Source organism: Manihot esculenta, chromosome 4 (genome assembly GCF_001659605.2).
Source record: "Manihot esculenta cultivar AM560-2 chromosome 4, M.esculenta_v8, whole genome shotgun sequence".
Lineage (NCBI taxonomy): Eukaryota > Viridiplantae > Streptophyta > Magnoliopsida > Malpighiales > Euphorbiaceae > Manihot > Manihot esculenta.
This window is the reverse complement of record NC_035164.2, coordinates 23,657,879-23,680,050: the sequence shown is the minus strand read 5'-3', so window position 1 is coordinate 23,680,050 and position 22,172 is coordinate 23,657,879.

Genomic DNA, 22,172 nt, shown 5'->3' with positions numbered 1-22,172 from the left:
TCAAGTCAAAGGATTAAAATATAACTATTTTGAGATTCACTTATGACAATAACCCATGTAGTGATCTCAATGTGGGTCTATCCAATACTTTATTCTCTAACAAGTATTTATGATTATTGAATTATATCAACATATACATAATCATCTCATGATTATTAATCAATAATCATACTAGTCATATTTTATTATTATCACCATAATAATAAGTAACCAGTGATGATAATTATTATTATGTAACATGCAAATAAATAATAATGATAATAAAACCTCTTTTATTAATAACCAAAATGACATACAAAAGGTCCAAAATAATGGTCTAGGGCAAATACACTAACAATAGCCACCTTGATAAGAAAAATTGTGTGGAGCTAGTGGGCCTAGGAGGAAAGGACTACCCATAGCATGAGGTGGAGTTGCTCGAGGCTACTAGCGAATCACAATACCTGTCCCATATATCGAAAATTTATGGGAAATTGAAATTGTATATATTAGTTAGTACAAAACTACTGGATAATTTAGATTAACCATTTTGAGCCAAGTGAAAAATTGATCCAAAAGTTATTTGGGTCATTTTGGGTTCGGCTATTACAAGTGGAGCTAAAGATACTTGGTGAGGAATCTAAATGTTGATGAGAATAATTGGATACAGTATCGTGACCATGAAGCTCAATATCACTTTGATGTGTTTCAAGAGGTATTTATTAAATAACTACTATGGTATGATTATGATGTGTTATCAAAAGGGAACATATGTTCATAAAACTGCACATCCCTAGATACAAAGAGAGTGTGAGGGTTGAGATCATATAAACTTGCATACCTTGTATCCTATGACAGATCCCAGTAATAGGCTCCTTATAGCTCTATAGTCAAATTTAATTTTAGTAGGGTTAACATTTGTTGTATAGAAAAGGCAACCAAAGGTTTTGAGGTTGTTGAGGTCTGGAATTTTGCAATGCAGTACTTCATATGGTGATTTCCAAGATAATATGGACTAGGTAATCTGTTTATGAGTTATGTGGTATGTAACGGAGCTTTTCCCATAATTTGTGTGATAACTTTGCTTGGAAAGTGTGGAGGAGGTGTTTGTGCTTTCTCTCTGCTAATTCATTTTACTAGGTATATACACATTAGTCCTTTAATAAAGAATTCCCAATTCTTGAAACATTTGGATCTAGAGTTGATGGACTCTTATCCATTATTTGATATGATGGTCTTTGGGAATGGAATTCTTGAAATTTGTTAAGCTAGGTAAATCTTGTATGTGGACCCTAATGATCCATATAGATTAATTGGAAACAAACAATGGTTTGTTTTTGGGAATGGAATTCTATGTTACTTAGAAAAATGGCACACTTCACAATCTTTAGAACTAATAACTAAATCCACTTTGTATTCAATGCTTGATACATGTACAAGTTTTGAATGGGAGGCATGACAAAACCTCTTATGCCATAAATATGAACCTAACTTATCTAGAGCATTATGCATATTATTACATTCAACAAAAGGGAAACTACTGCTTGCCTATAAAGAATGCTTATGCAACTAATATAGTCCTTCGCACATCCTTCCAATTGCAAGTGTCTTCTTAGTCTATAGGTCCTAAAAGTAACATTCATAAGGATAAAAGGTGAAAAAAATATGAGTCTCTTGTTGTAACGCCCCGAAAATCGGACCGCTACCGGCGCTAGGATCCAGGTCGACTTAAGGCCGCTGGGACCCGTAGCAAGCCTGACATAAAACCTGTAAACCTGTATAATCCCATACATGATCAACAACATGCATAAAAATTAAAACTTTTCTTCATACATACTGTCATCGACTAACTCAACCTGTGCATACTCTGGTCATATACATAACATAGTCCCTCTGTGGGATCTCATCAAGCCTTAAAGGCAAAACAACCTGTGTTGAGTTAGTTTACATAAACATCATAACATAAGATCATGTATATACAAAAGGGATTAACAATATATTATGGTCAAGCACAACTCTATCCTCAATGACCTCATTACATAACATCCTGAATATTTTTACATTTCATCATAATACAACTGTCATGTCCACAATCTAACTATTACATACATATGACTTTTTCTTCTTGCCTTCTCTATCTATCCCGTACCTGCAAACCTGGGGGTTAGGGGAGAGGGGTGAGCTAGATGCCCAGTGAGTAGAACTGAAAAAAGAATATTTAAAACATGCTATCATGAAATGCGTCACTGCACAAATAAATCACACCACGGATGGACTGATTCAAAAATCCCTCAACTCCATGCCCGGCCCTATTATGGGCACCACAGGACTTCGTATTGCCCGGCCCTATTATGGGCACCACAGGACTTCGTACTCGGAGTTATTGCCCGGCCCTATTATGGGCACCACAGGTCTTCGTATTGCCCGGCCCTATTATGGGCACCACAGGACTTCGTATATAGAAGGCTAATGAATCATCCTAATGTCCATCCACTATCATCTATCACAACAATACAATGCGGCATTGTAATACCCGGCTAGATTCAGACATCGGAATTCCTACCGTCCGGGGGAGTTCGAGGATGTCAGAGGTCTCTGGAAGGGTAAGAGAAAGTTTTCTAAAATATGTTCAAGTGTTTTAAAGGGTTAGCGTAGAAAAGGATTGAGTTTTGAAGAGATATGGCCAAGGAGGCATTTTGCCATGTTCGGCCCCCTAAGGTTAAGTTCGGCCGCCTAAAGTTCCCTAGTTTCGGCCCCCGAAGGTTAAGTTCGGCCGCCGAAGGTTAAGTTCGGCCGCCGAAGGTTGCATAGTTTTGCATGCGATTCGGCAGCCGAACCTGAGGCGGTTGCTCATCTATAAGGGCACCGAGTGGCAGAAAAAGGAGGAGGTTTCTTCTCTCCTTCTGACCTAGGTGAGGTCTTGATCTCCTTAAAGTATTTTCATGGTTTTTCTTCAAATCTTTCACGGTTTTAATGAGTTTTACCCTTGTTTTGAAGAGTTGTGAGCTTTAAACAAGGTTTTGGAGTTTGAAGCTTTTGAAGCTTGGTTTCTCCATATCTTTGAGTTTGGATCATCTCAGCCTTTGTTCTTCAAGAGGTAAGTGTTGATCCATGGTTCTTATGATGTTTTTATGAGTTTTGTAAAGGGAAAAGGGAGCTAGGCATGAGTTTGCATGAGATGTGCATCATAGGGTTTATGAATCCTTTATGTTTGATGTGTGTCTTGTGAGCTTGTTTGTTGGAGTTTAAAGTTATTTGAAGCTCCCTTAGGCTTGTTGAAGTGTTTATGCATGTTTTAGAAGGGTTAAATGCATGTGTTGAGGTCTGAACAGGTGATGGAGGGACTGGCAGGCGTCCTTGTGCACGAAACTGAGTTCTGGCTAAACTCAGGTTCGGCCCCCGAAAGTCCAAGTTAGGCCGCCGAACATGCCTGACTTTCGTCTCTGGAGGAGACATTCGGCCGCCGAAGGTGCTGCCGAAGGTGCCCTGTCCAGCCTTCCTTTGCTTGTTTTGCATGCATGTTTTGTGATGTTTTAGAGGGTTTTTGGAAAGATGTTCATAGTTATGTTAGAGTATGTTTGGTACCTCATTTACGTCCATCTGTGTAGGATTGGACCGAGGAACCGAGGAGGCTCCAGAGTTAGAGTTGGCCCAGAGTTAGCCAGCATTGGCTAGAGGTGAGTGGAACTAAACTGAATATTTTATTTTGAGAAATGACACGATTCTAGCATGATCCATGCATCATAAACTGCCATGTTATGTATTAGGTTGTGTTGCATTAGAATTCACGAATATGATGCATTGCATATGTTGTTGTTCCTGTGGATGAATGTTGGATGATCCTTAGCCCTTGACAGAGAGCAGATACAGAGTTATGGCATGAGATAGCCATACCAGGTCGCCCCTGGATAGTCCAGGTCGCTCCTGGTACTATGAGTGAGACAGCTGGGCTGTCAAATCAGAGTTAAGTGTAGACCAGGTGAGACCTCGTCTCCTTGGCACAGTTGGCATTATTATAACATGTAGTTAAGGGTTATTGGTGACAAATTCATCCTTGAGATGATATGTTTGTGATGTGATGCATTTCATGAGAGCATGTAATGAATGAACTGTTTTTATTGTTCCTCCTCACTGGGCTCTAGAGCTCATCCCACTCCCTTAACCCCAGTTTTGCAGGGTCTGAGATAACTATGGGAAGTCAAAGTCAGCAAGAGTACAGAGGAAAGTTATGCATGAATGTTGTAATGTAATGTATAGATATGTACTATCGTATACTGGATAGACTTGTGCTTTTCCTCGTATTATTGTTATAGTGTGATGTATGATTAATCCCTTGTACATGAATCCTGTTTTACGTTTCTTGTTGAGAAATGTGTGAGTTAGGCTTAATGTATGGCTTTGATGTGATACCAGTGGATTGTGTTACAGAGTAAAAGGGTTTCACTCCCTTGATCCATAGCAGATAGTAGTCCCTGGTATAGGCCCTGAGGGCCATTTCAGATTGATATATCTGAGTAGCAGTAGTTAAGCCTACAGAGTTTTACAGGATTGTTGAGTATCGTTGTATCATGTATGGGATTTATCAGGTACAAAGAGAGTATAGTCGGCTTGCTACGGGTCCCGGCGGCCTTAAGCCGATCTGGATCCTAGTGCCAGTAATGGTTCGGGCCGTTACAGAGGGGTACCGGTTTCCGGGTTGTTACAGGCATAGTCGTGAATTCTAATGCAAACAACCTATAATATGATCATGATGCATGAAGCATGATAAAAGCATTTCATTTCTTAATTTAAAAGGTTAAGCTTAGTTCCACTCACCTCTGGCTGACTCTGACAAACTCTGTAGCAGCTGGCTCACTGCTGGGGTCCTTGGTTCCTCGGGTCCGAACCTACACAGGTGGACTCCAATGAGGGACCAAACATACATAAACATAACTCTAATATATTCCCCGAAAACCCCCTAAAACATCCTGAAAATATCACATAGAGATATGCATGAAGTGGCTGAACAGGGCACTTTCGGCGGCACCTTCGGCGGCCGAAAGTCCTGGACAGAGACGAAACTCAGGTAGGTTCGGCGGCACCTTCGGCGGCCGAAAGTGCCAGACAGAGACGAAAATCTCTTTTCGGGGGCAACTTCGGCAGCCGAAAGGCCTGCCTCCCCAGCCATGTTCGGCGGCCGAAAGTGCCTTCGGCTGCCGAACCTGGTTTTTGCCAAAGGGCAGAAACTTGGCTCCTTTGTGCATTTTCGCCTCCAAACTCACCAATCATGCATATATCTCACCCAAATCAAGCATACAAGTTCCTAGGGGCCTCAAAACATCAAATACCCCAACTACAACACTTCAAGCATACTCAAACATGCCACATTGTTCATAAATCACATAAAACCTAACATTTGCTTAAAAACTCATACAACCCTATACATGCCATTCTACCCCATAAAATCACTTAAAACTTACTTAAAACACATGAGGAGCTTAAGATCGGCTCTTACCTCTTGAAGATCGAGAGGGAGACGACCTAAACTTGGAGATCCACGAAAATGAGCTCCTGAGTTCCCAAAGCTCCAAAACTTGGTTTAAAAGCTCAAAACCTTCAATCAAAGCTTAAAACTCAAGAAAAATGGAAGAGATTTGGAGGAAAAACACAAGAGTTGCAAAAGGAAGGTCGGAAGCTTGCTGTGGCCGGAAATGGGAGAAAGCTCGCCCATTTCGGCTAAGTGCCCCATTTATAGGTGGCTGGCCAGGCCACGTTCGGGGGCCGAATGTGCCTCCGCATCCATGCAATGTTCGGCGGCCGAACTTGACTTTCGGCGGCCGAACCTGGACTGCCCTCACTCATGCTTTCGGGGGCCTAACGTGCCTCCAAAACGCATGCATGTTCGGCGGCCGAACTTGACTTTCGGCGGCCGAACCTGAGTTTTCCTCCAATACTATTTTCATGCAAAAACTCATTTAGTTTCATACTTAAAACCATTAAAATTCATGAAAACATTTTATAAAACATGTCTTTACCCTTCTAGAAGTTCCCGACATCCGAAATTCCACCGGACGGTAGGAATTCCGATACCGGAGTCTAGCCGGGTATTACACTTGTGAGTTGACTTACTAGGAGCAAGTTATACTTGAAGAATGGTATGAACAAGAACTTATGTGAAGTAATTGTAGGACTAAGTATTGCATCTCTAATTTTGGTGACTTCTTTAACAAAACCATCGGGCAAGTAGACCAAGTAAGGTTTAGATAGGCATTTTAGGTTTTGAAGAATAGTTTGATCAAAGCATATATAAGATGTTGCACTAGTATCTACTAACCAAGTAACAAATTTGTTATGCATTAAACTAGAACTTGAGTTAGCAACAATATTACCTGCAAAACCAGTAAATTCTGTACAATTGGCTTCATCGACCATCTTTCTTTTCAATAGCTTGAGCAGCTCTTGTTGTATGAGATTGGTGATGTTGGGGCTCCCTTCCTCACCCTTCTTCACTATATTCCCTCCATCATTATCTGCATAGGTTCATTTTGGCTTGAGAGGTTGGCTGCTAACTTAACCTTCTCCTATTTAAACCATTCTAGGAAGCCAATTATTTTGAAACAAGATTCCTTAGTGTGCCATGTGGCCTTGCAATGATCACAAAATATGTTTTTTTTCTTATTCCCATTCCTTTTCTTGCAATGAGATTTGTAATTATTATTTTCTTCCTCTTTCTTAGTATTCTAGTTATTGGCTATCATAGCCAAAGAACTATCCATAGCCTCTGTAATAACATTCAACTCTCTTTGTTTCTCAACTTTAAGGATCATAAAGTAGGTTTTGGTTATGGAAGGAAAAGAATCCATTAGCAAGATTTGATTCCTCACATGACCATAGGTGTCGTTCAGTCCCACAAGAAATTCTATTACCATATCCATTATCCCTTTTCAGTTAGTTCTTTTGTAGCTCCACAGTTACAGGTAGGGAATGGTTTGAAGCATGATTTTGTCCTAAAGCTTTTTTTAGTTTGGTGAAATATACCATTGTCTCATAGTGTTAATTTCTCTCTTGATTTGATAGAGGTCCATTGCTCTCACCAAATCTCATAGCCAACTCCTCCCATAACTCCTTTACATTATACACATTAAAAAAAAAAAGCATTGACAATTTCTTTAGAGATGGATTTAAGTATCCAAGAAATTACCATACCATAAACTTTGATCCATTTCTCATATTCTAGTCAACTTTCTTAGGTATTTTACATTTTTCTTTAACAAAGCCAGCTTATCTTTTGCTCGTAGAGTAATCAACATCGATCTACTCTAAGACAAGTAGTTTTCTCTAGTGCAAGAAGCACTTACAAGATTCATGCTTAGATTATCTGAGTTTTGGAAGGACCACTCATCATTTTCCTTAGTTTTGTCAATGCCAATTATACCAGCCATCTTTGGCAGATTCAGAATATGGTAGCAAGTATTGCATCTGTGTTATAGAGAAGCAATCGCCGGAGCTATAATACCATGAATAGAAATTACCATAGGTAGATGTGAAATTTTTATAATGCAAAGAATGAATATACTGATCTAAGAATATCTAGCAGTTATAATCGCACATATATACAAGGAAATATCTTCTAAACTATTATGGAACTTCTACACTATTCTAGAATAAATAAGCTTAACTTTCCCCCTTGTTGTAACTAACTTCCCTCTTGAATTGATCGTGTACAACAACAGCTCTTAGTCTCATTTTTCTCTTGTTGAGGATAATAGAGATGATATCAATATGCACCACATCGCTTTTACCTCAATGGTTTAAAAGGCTATACACCATTTTGTCTAGCGGGAAATAATTTAATTTCTTCTTATTTCTTCTTTTCATTCCTTGAGTTGCATCCTATAACTTCATTAGATATCATATTGACAAAAGTAAATTTCATGTGTGAATCATCTAAACACCTTCAACCTACTTCTCTCATAAATACCCATTATATTTGTTTATATATCACATATTTTATAGCATGGGAGTCACCACTCTACACTTATTAGCATCACATATTAATCTATAAAAACAGAAAGAGATAACAATGTAGCTGGATGAATTACATCTAATACAGCATCTTCAACCGCAGATAAATTTACCGTCATTATATTCTCAACTCCATACGAATAGAACTTCTTATTGATGGACTATTTTTTATAATCTAAGCTTATTAAATTATTAAAAAAAATTATTAAACTCATTTTGAAAACTATTATTATTCATAAGACACAACACTATAGTATACTTTAAGACATACTACTAACAGATCAATCCAAAATTCGAAGATTATTACTTAATTTTGATTTATTTTAATAAAATCTCTCCACTTCAATTTTTGTTCTTTTTTAAAAAAATAAGTGTAAACTGTTAACAGATTCTAGGTAATTATGCCCTCTTTATATACAAGCACTCTCTCTCTTTCTTGTACATCTAATAGACGATTATTAATTAATAAATCATTGTATTTTAACATTTTGTATTTACTAAGTTTTCAATTAAAATATATAATATATTTATTATTAATTTGATTATTTAAATTTAAAAAACAGTTCCCTATATATATTATTATGAATATATTATTTTATTAAATTAATCAATATAATACTTACGGCATTTAGGCAATGAAAATTTAGCAGTAGCTGTGAAATTATTTTCTTAATACTTTTAAGATAACGATTTAACGGTAATTTAAATGAAATGTCCTATATCGTCGTTTGTTTATAAAAAATTACATCGTCCGTTTATGAAAAAATAAAATTGAATATAATAGTTTATATAAAATTATTAAATAACATGATTCAATTATTTTGGATCAAATGAAGGGCATAAAGTTATTTGGATCCGTTTAAGTTGTGATGTTATAATTAGTATTAAAACCACCTGAATCAAAAAATTGGGTTAACAATTATATCCGATTCAGCTGCGATGAAAACATCTAAAAATTTAGCAGGGGAGAATAAAACGTTTAATATCATCTGTTTATAAAAAAAATGAAATTAAATATAATAACTATATAAAACTACTAAATAATTTGGATTAATCATTTTGAAACAAATGAAAATGAATTGAAAAATTGTTTAGATAATTTTAGTTAGACTGTTATATTAAAATTATTATAAAGAAAATTAATTTTTTTAACTGAATGTAATAATATATTTTAATAAAAAAATTTTATATTAAATAAAATTATAATTTTAATTGTATTTTTCATCCACTATCAAAAATAAATAAATTACTGTATGTTACTATTTATTTATGATTACAGTTAAAGTATATAGTTTATCTGTTGGCGTAGACTTATTTTTATAGTAGCGTAAATTGATATAAAAAATGTAAAATATTTTTTTATTGATACATATGAGCTTAATAATATTTATATTTAAAATGCTTAATAATTAATATTAAAAGATATCATTTTCCAATAGTAGGAAAATAATTTATTTTAATAATGATCATTTATCATATTCAAATAAAAAAATTTTATTTCAAGTGTTTAATTAATTAAATATAAATTTCAGTAAAAATCTACCAATATTTATACAATTCAATATTAGCATTGAAATTTTTTTCCCTTTTATTTAGTTGGGTAATTCAATTAAAAAAATTTAGATTTTTAAAAAGTATTAAAATTGTCTCAGTTTAGTTGGTATTTTTATTTTATTTTTTGAAAAATTAAAAGTATTTCTTTCTTTGATAGAGAAAAAGTGAATTATTTCTCTTCACCTAATTATGTTATAAAAAAATTAAGTTATTTTATAAAAAAATAACTTTTTTTCAAAAAAAAAAATATTTCTAAAATTGAGAAATTTTATTAATATCATTATATATAAATTTACCAGTATTTTTTATACTACAATTAATTATTAAAAAATAAATTATTATTCTTAAAAATTTAAAATATCCTTCGCAGAATTCCAGATATAAGTTATTTTACAACCAAATATGCCTCGTATAATACAAAATCTTATTAAAATTTAAAAAATAAAATGCTAAATTATGAGTATGGCTAAATTCTGATAAAATTAAAATTTTTTTAATTAAAAATTTTAAATTCGTACTCCGAACATAGATAATTTTAAAATTTGAAATCATATATTTTGACCTTTTAATAAAATTATTCGATATAAATTTAAATTACTGAGTAATATATTAAAAAAATACAAAATAATAAAATAATTTTTTCCAAACAGGTTTTCGCTTTATGCAATCTATTTTTTTTTTTTCTAAAAATACACTTTTTATTCTGAACCATTAGGGGTGAGCATTCGGTCGGTTCGGTTTAAAACCGAACCGAACCGAATAAACCGAAAATCGAAATTTTAGTGTTTATAAAAACCGAATCGAACCGATTTTGATCAGAAACCAAATCGAACCGAATCGGTCTGATTCGGTTTGGTTTGATCGGTTTCGATTTTTAATAATTTTTTTATTTTTTACACTTTATTTTTAATATTTTAAAATTTAATTAAAATATTTTAAATTTAGTATGATTTAATTTCTCTATATTATTGAAAAAACATATTATTATCACTAATCGGTTCGGTTCGGTTTTTTCTGATCAAAATCGAACCGAACCGAAATAATCAAAATTTTTGAAATTAAAAATCGAACCGAACCAAAATGTATAAAAAACCGAACTAAATTTTTCAAATCAGTTCAGTTCGGTCGATTTTTTTTGTTTGAACCGAATACTGCTCACCCCTACGGACCATAATGCCAATAGGCTCTAAATCAGGCTAATCTATGAAGTTTGATACATAATGCCAATAGGCTCTAAATCAGGCTAATCTATGAAGTTTGATATTATTTTGTAAATAACTACTAAATATTTATGATGTGTATCATGTCTCGTTTTTTTTTTTTTTTTTTTTTTTTTTTTTTTTTTTGAAAAAGATGTATTAAATTACAAAGAAGACAATTATTCAAAATTGATAAATGAAATACCAAACATGAGTATGTATTTAGAAATAGAATCCCAAAATGCAACATTATATAAGCCAATTGGCCAAAAGGACAATAACTTTATGGCCTTTTTACCTACAAATTTTTTTAATTTTAGATTAAAAACATTTATTTTTAAATTTATTATAATTATAGTAATTTTTTAAATTAATTTTAATTGTATTTAAAATGATTTACATAAAATATCAAATTCATTATTTTTAATATATAAATAATTTTATTAACTTGAATTAAATTTTAATTAAAATTTTAAATATCTAATTATTTAAAATTTTTAAATAAAATTTTTATTTAAGCAATAAAAAATTAGATATTTTAATTATATAAACTAAAAATTTCAGATAATTAAGAATTTAAAATGTTAATCAAAATTTAACTTATAAGTTAATTAAATTATTTATGTGATAAAAATAATGAAATGCAATATTTTATATAAATTAATTTAAATTTAATTAAAATTAATTTAAAAAATTACTACAATTACAAATTAATTATAAATTTTAATTATAAATATAAAAAATTACAAAATTTAGTCTTTTTAAGCCAAAATCTTATTATATATATATATATATATATATAAACACACACACTCAAACTGAGTTCCAATTGAAAGCGAGTGACTTTACTATCATCCTCAATTTTATAGATTATTGCACTTCACTCCCACATTTTTAATTTCTTATCACAAAATCTTTCGATCTTTAAAAATATTATATAAAAATCCCTTAAAATATTTTGCGTTCATATATTTGCCAGAAATTATACATAGCGGTTCAAAATTAAAAAATTTAAACCACTTAAAATATTAACAATATCTTCTCCTTTTGCATATATTTAATTTTTATTTTTTTATTTTTTTGTACAGCGATATTTTTACATATCAATTTTCTTGAACAAATAAATTAAAAATGATCTTAAGGATTTTTTTGAAACCTTCATAAAGATCAGGGATTTTTATATATTATTTTTACAGATAGAGATTTTTATGCAATACTGATAAAGATTGAGAGATTTCATAATAATAAATTAAAGATGAGGGATTCAAACGTCATATTGCATATTGTAATAATTTAGTATTTACATTAAAATATAATTTTCTTTTATGGCAATTCCAATATTCAATTTAATATTGAGAAAAATGCACCAAATGATGAAAAAAAAAAAAAAGAGAGAAAGGAATTATGCCAAAAACAAGAGGAAAACATGGTGTAATTTATAGTATAGTTTCCAGAAAAACTCATAATTTAAATCATTTTTTTTAGCCGTAGATAATTTAAACTCTAAAATTTTATTTTATTAATAAAATAATTTTTTTAATCAAATTTACCGTTAATCAACTGTTAAAAAAATTAAAACAAATTACTGTTATAATATAAAAATATTTTTATATTATAAAATAATTTATTTCAATAAATTATTTTGAGAAAAATTAAAGGAAGTGGTTGGCTGCTTGGGGAAGAAGAGGGAAAGCTTATTGAATTTTCTTGAAACAAAATTTAGAAATTTTAAAGGGCAAGGAGGGAAAAGGTCGGCTACCTAAATCTGGATGAGTGAACTAGAATTGCTAATTAGAGTTTTTTAGATGAGAAAATAAGTGTAAATAGGCATAGAAACAAAAAATGAAGAAAATCTCTTGCTCCCTCTAAGGGTGTCGATAATCTTACTCCAAAAAAGGCTGACTTTTATTTATTTTTTAGTATCACTACTCTCTAACTAAATTATTTTTAAATTTTTCTAAGAGCCAAAATTTATAAAATTGCCACCCTAAGCCTAAAATGCCCAAATTCGGCCTCCACTCTTCCTTTATCTCTACCACATTAATTTAAACATCTAATTGGTCTTTTTGTTTGTTTGGGAAAGTCTAGGAAGGAGGAAAAAGCCCAAAATACCTTATCTTATTTTTTATTTTTTAATTTTTCTCTTTACTTTTTTTATTTTATTATTTTTATTTTATTTTTTATTATACTTTTACTATTTTCATGCCATAAAAAATCTTTTTGTAACTCTTAAAATTAATTTTAAGTATTTTGGAACGTTGATGTGATTCTTATCGTCGAGTCTTCACTACTTCAAATGTGTATGTATTTTAATATAACAAATTGTTGGACTTTAATTGAATTGAACGCTGTGGAAGAAATAGAAAAATAAATTTTTTTTCCAACATGAATTAAGTTTAAACAACAAAAGCAATAACAATTAAATAGAAAATAAATACCTTTTATTTTTCTTACAGTAAAAGACGAGATCAATCGCTTTGGTTGGATTGTTGCAAACCACAAACCGTTCAAATGTCCAATTTCTAATGATATCCACACAGAATAGCAATCGAAAAATCTTAGAAAAATTTTAAGGGATTGAGAAGGGGAGAGGTCTTGAGTGCTACCTCTCTGCCTTTTCTATAAATTCTGAAAGCTTTCAAAAGGTTTTTTCACAAGTGTATTTTTCAAGTTTTCAATTCTGAAAGCTTTCAAAAGGTTTTTTCACAAGTGTATTTTTCAAGTTTTCATAAGATGTCTTTTTATACTAAAACCTAGGGTTTTAGTATAATAATCTTTATTTATTTATTTAACTAATTAAATAAATAAATTACAATTATGATCCAAAACTTTAATAAGCAACCCATATAAATCTTAGATAATTTTAATTAAATCACTACTTAATTAATTAGATCAAAATCATAGTTCTTTCAAATTACAATTCTATCTCAATGTCAATTTATATGCAATCAAATCTTACTTGATTTAACTTTTCATTTTTTTTTCCGTGCAATTCTTTATGTGTATGACCCATTAAATTCCAAATATGTTGGCAACAAATATAATTAACTAATTCATTAATTTAAAGGTCAAAAACATTGTCTAGCAACATATCAAGACTACCCAAATATTTCAAATGTCAAAAGTGGTATGACTTAATCTTTCAGTGGATGGTTTATCAGTGTAATTAATATTCCTTTATCATAAATGTCCCGATTTAACATTTAATACATGTAATGTGTCTGCAATATTAAATCATATTAATTCTCTCTTATTAGCTATTAACCTATTGAATAAAATTTCAAATCTCATTTATTAATTTCATTATATCTTGCCCAAAGATTTCATGATCAATGCTAGCAAAAAACAAATGGGACATTCCCTAATTTATCTAGGGTGATGAATACTATCTCAATCACATAAATACCTTCATATAATTCCTAATATATCGAATTTATCCCCATTTGTTGCTCATAAACTGATAGTGGTTGTCAAAACTGTAAAAAATAAACCTATTATCAATCAACAAAATAACTTGTAGATAGTGACAATAGGGTCGAACCACAAGAATTTGACACTAAATATCTTCCTAATAATGAGTTGGGCAAATAAGTAACAAAAATAAAAAGAGAGGGTTTTGTTTTAATGATAGTGAACTAAAATTAAAACTTAGTAAGAGAAAGCAGTAATTAAAAAGATGAGTAAATCAATGGGAGTTAGAATCTAGTTGAAGCATGGATCTATTTCAGTTTTAGAATTGATCATTGATTCTTTGATACTCCTATTTATTTCAATAAATTAGTTTAGGATGTGGAAGACGCTTCTCACAACCAAATTCCTTCTTAGTTTTAGTTCGATTAGAAAATGTTCGCTAATCAAACACTAGTTAACAAGTTGCCAAGGAACGTCCTTGGGTTTTTTACTTTTCAACTGTTAACTGCATTAAGACTTGGAGAAACCTAATTCTAACCTTGCCAACCGCATGGTCAAGTTTAGATCATGCAACCAATTGTACTTGTGTTCAAATAATCTAAGCAATTACGGACCCAAATTATTCAAACTAACAATATATTACTCATGCAATTAAAAGCAACATGTCTTAATTGATTCTAATAGCAAAGCAATAATAGCATGAAGAACAAGTTGCATAATATTGAAAAATAGAAGTTTAACAAGTTGCACTCCTCTTCCATAAGTATTCGGTGCATGCACGTTGATGGTGAGATGCCCTTTATGTCCTCCAAGGTCCACCCTATTGCTCTCTTGTGTTTTCTCAACACCTCTAGGAGACTTTCTTCTTCTTGTTGGCTTAGCTGATTAGACACTATGACTGGTAGTGTTTTTTCAGCCCCCAAATAGGCATATTTGAGGTGCCCTGGTAAAGGTTTCAGATCTGGTGCAGTTGCTGTCTAATCTGGTGCTTGCTGTTTGTTCACTGATTTGGGCAGATTGTCTGATGCTTGTTCTGGTGATCTGGTCAAATCACTCTTAGTCATGTATGTCTACTCTGGTGATTTGGGCAAGTCAGAATCTGCCTGTTCTGATGATTTGGTCAAATCATCTGCAACCAGTAAGGTACAACATGTTGTCTCCCCTGCATCTGTCTTGGTGCTGCTGCTGTCCATGTCTTCTTGCCTGTATAAACCAGCATTAATTAAGTTATCTTGATCAAAATCAAAGATTTCTTGACTTAAATCATCAATAATATCAAGGCCATAAATAGGAGACACATCATTGGAGAATTTCATGGCATCATAAACATTAAACTTGATTACTTCCCCTTCAAATTCCATAGTCAGTGTGCCATCATGCACATCAATTTTGGTTCTAGCCGTGCTCAAGAATGGTCGTCCAAGTAGGATGTCTTCTTCCTCCATGTCAATTATATAAAAGTCTGCTGGGAAGACTAGCTGATCCACTTGTACTAACACATCTTCTAGGACTCCTTTCGGGTAGACAACAGATCGGTCGGCCAACTGGATCACTATGCTGGTGCCCTTGAGTGTACCTGCATTCAATAAGTTAAAGATGGAAAGTGGCATAACGTTGATTGATGCCCCAAGGTCACACATGGCCTTCTTTATCCCCATGTTGCCTATCTTGCATGAAACAATGAACATTCCTCTATCCTTGCATTTGGTTGGAAGTTTTCTTTGAATGACAGCTGAGACACACTCCCCCACACTTACCTTTTCATGTTCAGCAAGTTTCTTTCGGTTGGTGCATAGCTCTTTGAGAAATTTAGCATACCTTGATATTTGTTTGACAACATCTAGTAGAGATATGTTGATTTCCACCTAGTGGAGTGTCTCAAGTATTTCTCTTTTCTCTTTTTCTTTTTGAGATCTTGCAAATCTTTTTGGGAAGGGGGGAGATACCTTAAATTTCTCCACTGGTTGCTGGTCTGTCTTGGTCTACTTGGAGCTAGATTCTGCCTGGGTCGTTGCTTTGGGCAGATCAACCTCTGAATCATTTTCTGGCAGATTCTCCTCAGCACCTGGTTTTTGTTTCTAGGCAGATCGTTGCTCAGTCCTGCTGTCTTGAAGCTCTTTCCCACTCCTTAATGTGATGGTGCTAGCATTCTGTCTTGGATTGATTTTAGTTTGGGAGGATAGCTTTCCTTGTGATTCAAGTTTACTCATTGAAGTGGTCATTTGACTCATTTGCTGCTCAAGGTTTTGCACCGTATTTGCTAAGGACTTCACGATTTCTTCAAGGGATGTGTTGGACTTTTGCGGTGTTGTTTGGGCTGGATTTCTTTGTTGATAACTTGGATATTGATTGGCCCTTGCGTAACTGAAATTTGGGTGGTCCCTCCAACCTGGGTTGTAGGTATTAGAATAGGGATCATACCTTCTTTGCCCATTAAATCCTCCAACTGCATTGACTTGCTGGTCCTCTTCTTGAAAGGAAGGACATAGGTCAGTTGGGTGGTTTACGTTTGCACATATTCCACATGGCTTAGGTTGCTGAATTTGCTGAGCTTGTTGGGCTTGACCCACAACAAGGCTACGGACAGCATTGGTGAGATCAGAGATTTGGGATGCCAAAGTGGATGTACTCACCTCATTCACCCTTCTTGGTGGCTGTTCTTGGTCTCCAAATTGCTGTGAGGCTGCTGCCATGGTGGAAATTAAATCCCTTATGGCTTGAGGTGACTTGTCTTCAATTGATCCTCCACATGCTGCGTCAATAAATTTTCTTTCCGAAGGTAGCAGACTTCCATAGAAATATTCGATGAGAGATTTGTCAGAAATATCATGTTGAAGGCAGCTTGTGCATAACCTTTTGAACCTCTCCCAGTACTCATACAAGCCTTCAGAATGCTTTTGCCTTATACCATTTATCTCTCGATGGATGCCAATGGCTTTTAAGGTTGGAATGAATTTGCTCAAGAATGCTCTCACCATACTAGCCCATGATGTGATGGATCCGGGTGACAAGTAAAATAGCCAATCTTTGGCATAGTCATCAAGGGAAAAAGGGAAGGCTCTAAGACATGCTCTTCTGAAATACCTTGGAGTCTCATGGTTGAGTACACAATGTGGAATTCCTTCAAATGCTTGTGGAGATCCTTATTTTCTAGGCCTCTAAATTTGGGAAGGAGATGGATCAGGCCTGTCTTTAATTCAAAGGGTGTTGTCAATGGGGGATAGGCAATTGATAGTGGTTGTCGAAGTCGTAAAAAATAAGCCTATTATCAATCAACAAAATAATTTGTAGATAGTGGCAATAGGGTCGAACCACAGGGATTTGACACTAATGATCTTCCTAATAATGACTTGGGCAATTAAATAATAAAAGTAAAAATAAAGGGGGTTTGTTTTTGATGATAGAGAACTGAAATTTAAAAATTAAGTAGTAGAAGAAAGCAATAATTTGAAAAGATGAGTAAATCAATGGGAGAAAAGCTCTAGTTGAAGTATGGATCTATTTCAGTTGTTTAGAATTGATCATTGATTCTTTGATACTCCTGTTTATTTCAATAAATTAGTTTAGGTTGTGGAAGAAGCTCCTCACAACCAAATTCCTCCTTAGTTTTAGTTTGATTAGGAAACATTCGCTAATCAAACACTAGTTAACAAGTTGCCAAGGAACGTCCTTGGGGTTTTTTACTTTTCAACTGTTAACTGCATTAAGACTTAGAGAAACCCAATTCTAATCTTGCCAACCGTGTGGTCAAGTTTAGATTATGCAACCAAGTGTGCTTGTGTTCAAACAATCTAAGTAATTACGGACCTAAATTATTTAAACTAACAATTTATCACTTATGCAATTAAAAGCAACAGGCCTTAATTGATTCTAATAACGAAGCAATAATAGCATGAAGATCAAGTTGCATAAATATTGAAAAATAGGAGTTTAATAATGGAGTTTTAAATCTCCCAATTCATCACAAAACTGAAATTTCCCAACTTCAACTAGAAAAGAAGGTGTTTAGCCATTAATGGTGGACAAAAATACACAAAAAGAGAAAGAAGAAAAATAGAAGAAGAAAACTGCTGTGTGGCTGCCGAAATTCTGCAGAAAAATCGATCTTGCCTGCTGGTTTTGGTGCTGTCCCTTTTATAGGTGGAGAGTCCTAATTCATTTAGGACTTGGAATCCTTCTTTGAATTGGACTTCATGATGGTCTTTTAATTCCTCCTTGCTTTTGTATTTTATAATGAATAAAATTCCTTTGGTGAAGGATTTTCTTTGGTGTGGCTTTTGGAGTTGTCATAGGATTGATCTTGTAGTGTTTGAAGTAGGATAGGACTTCAATGCTTTTGAAATTTGAAATTTTCCTTTTTTCCGCGCTACTGTCCTCCTCTACGTCAATTTGATTTGGGCAGTGATTTGTCCAAATCGCTTGCCCAGATCATTTCTGCAAGTCAGTCCCAGTTTTCTGCTTTAGCTTCCTGCGAGTGATTTGGCCAAATCACTTCGACCCAATCAATTTTTCAGCTTTTTCTGCACTTTTTCTCCAACTTTCTATTTTCTTCCTTTTCTACAAAAATATCACAAAAACATAAATTAAGCTGAAATAATGTGTAATTAAACATTAATAAAGATAATAAAAATGTGGCTAAATTATGTTTGATCATCAATGCATAATGGTGCCTGATCTCCTGCTGGTATAGCTAGCTCACGGAGTGTTCTCTCCCGTGGCTATGGTGCCTGGATGGACATGTTTTCAGCTTCAGCTTCAACTTCTCCATATGCAGCAGGTGGTTTGGCCATGGTTTTGGGCACAACAACCTGTGTTTCTGTTTCTGGTTCAAGTGCAGCAGTAGTAGGTGCGACAGTAGGTGTAGCAGCTGGTACAATAAATTCTGCAGTAGGGACAGTAGCAGTTCTATCAGATGGCTCAACGGCAGATCTAATGGTAGACACCAAATTCGTTGCTGTTGCTGATGAAGATGGTTTGGAGGCTTGGTTCCTCAAGCTCTTGGCAGTGCGTTCTATCTCCAGATCATAAAGAAGAGTTTCTTTATGGCCAGCCCTGGTCATAAAGGGAAAATACGTTAGTTTAAATCAAATCCCTGGTAACGGTGCCAATTTTGTATAGCAATTGTCGAAGCCGTAAAAAATAAACCTATTATCAATCAACAAAATAACTTTTAGATAGTGGCAATAGGGTCGAACCACATGGATTTGACACTAAGGATCATCCTAATAATGACTTGGCAAATAAGTAACAAAAATAAAAAGAGGGGGTTTTATTTTAATGATAGTGAACTAAAATTAAAACTAAGTAGTAAGAAAAAGCATTAATTAAAAAGATGAGTAAATCAATGGGAGAAGGAATCTAGTTGAAGCGTGGATCTATTTCAGTTTTAGAATTGATCATTGATTCTTTGATACTCCTATTTATTTCAATAAATTAGTTTAGGATGTAGAAAACGCTTCTCACAACCAAATTCCTCAGTTTTAGTTCGATTAGAAAACGTTCGCTAACCAAACACTAGTTAACAAGTTGCCAAGGAACGTCCTTGGGGTTTTTTACTTTTCAACTGTTAACTATATTAAGACTTAGAGATGGATAGGTGATGCAAAGAGGTGCTTGATCACCCATAGGTGTTGCCAATTCTCTCATGGTTCTATCTCTTGGCACTGGGGCTCTCATAGCTGGATTTTCTTGAATTATTTGGTCTTGGACAGCATGTCCATTATGGGCAGCAGGTTGTGCCACGTTTTCTGCCATTTCAGGAACTTGGTGGTGTGATCTAGTGGTTTCGGATGTGTGATCTGCGCAAGGTTGGTCTTCAGGCGCAGGTTCGGCTTCAGTTGGTACTTCAGGCCGAATTGCTTGCTTTCCTAGTATCTTGATGGTGCGTTCAATTTTTAGATCGTAAGGCAGAATGTCCCTACGTTCAGATCTGGTCATGAAAAAAAAAAACAGATTAGTTAAATCAATTTCCTGACAACGGCGCCAATTTTTGACTCGCGGTTGTCGAAGCCGGTCAAAAATAACCTTTTCGGTTATCAACAATATTACTACTGCAGATAGTGGTAAAGGATCGAATCCACAGAGAATTGAAAAATTATCTATTTTTCTCAATAAAACCAAGAGAATTAACTGAAAGTGCAACTGAAAGCAAGTAACTGAAAGCGGAACAAAAATAAAGTGCAATAAAAGTAAAAGAGGGGTTTTGAGATTGATTTGACTAGTAAACTACTGAAAGCAATTAAATGAGCAAGTAATTAAAATAAAAGAGAATTCTAATATGAGAAAGATCTAGTTGAAGAGTTGGATCCACTTTGGTTGTTTGGATTGATCATTGAAACTTATGTTCTCTTGATTGATTCAATAGATTAGTTATGGAGATGGAAAACGCTTCTCACCACCATGTCTCTCCTTATGATCAAATCAATTAGGAAACGTCCTCTAATTAATTACTAATTAACAAATTGTCAAGGAACGTCCTTGGGCTTTAGGCATCAAAACAATGGTCAATTGCATGAAGAAATAGAGAGATCCAATCCTAGCTACTCAAACGCATGAGATGTTGCTAGATCATACAATTCCTTAGTTGTTACACCAAGTGTTCTTATGTTTGAATAATTCCAGCAATTACGGACTAAAAATTATCCAAACTAACAATTAATTACCTTTCAATCAAGAATCAAGTGGCCAATTTGATCAAAACAACAAAGTAATAATAGATTCAAGCACCAAATTGTATGAATATTGAACAAACCAAAGACAAATTGTTTATGTTCAGATCTCACAATCCATAAAACAACCTTAGTTTCAACCAATCTTCAACTAGAATTAAAGGTTTCACCACTCATGGCTGAAACAAAATAGAAAATAAAAGGGAAGAACAAGAGATGAAGAACCAAGTGGTGGAGAAGCCTTGCGTCTTGCCTTGGCCGAATGGAAGAGATGGATGGGGATACTCGGCTACTGGCTTAAGGAGAGCTTAAATATGTTTTTCAGATGCTGTCTTAGGGTTTCTTTGCTGTCCATGAATCTTTAAGAGGCTGCCTAAAATGCCATTGGTCTTTGGTTACACTTACCTTGCCGTCCATGCACATGTGTGAAGGAGTGGACGTGTGGTTTGTCTTCAATTGCAAGGCGTGGGTCTTTTGGTCTTTGCTTGCTGCCCTAGTGTCTTCAAGATGCTGCCCAAGCTGCCCAAGACTTGCCTTCACACTATTCTTGCCGCCCATACACAAATAAGGAAGGTGGAGCCTCCTTTTGCAATTTGAATTTTGAATGTGCAAAGCATGAGGTGGCAAACATGTGATCTTTGGATTTGGCTTCTTGAAGAAGCTGAATCTTGAAATTCAAAATTTGAATATGAATCTTGAAGATTTGAATTTCAAAATACTTTCCTTATTTGGCTCTTCATTTATGGCAACTTGAGACTTGGCTTCTTGAATAAGGAGGTGGCTACTTGGAGATTTGAAATTTGAATTTCAAATTGCTTTAGCTGAATGTTCTTTCCTTATTTGCCACTTTCCTTATTTAGAACTTTCCTTATTTAGCTTCACTTAATTTCAACTTGGTAGGCTTGCTCTCCTTTACTCCATTTAAGGCAGTTTTAAGGGTATTTTCTCTAAAATGTCTCTTTACACCTAATATCTGCAAAACATGATTAAAACCATAAAATTATGCAGTAAAGATGCAAATAAACATCAAGAACATCATGATAATATGGACTAAAATATGCTTTATCAAATACCCCCACACCTAGCCTTTTGCTTGTCCTCAAGCAAATAAACATTGTCAAACAAGCTCTCTTTGCTATTTGATTCTTATTTCCACTTAAGCTCTTACTCAAGACACCTATTTTGAATCATTGCAGTGAAGAATATATGCATCAAGGTTACTCACCTTCTTTCCTTGTTTCCCTTTACTTACCATGGCTAGGATTTGTTTTCCTCAAGAGAGAGATTACACATGCACATAATATTTGTTCAATTAAGACTCTTTCTAGCTTTCAGAGTGATTTGCCCTTACCTTGAA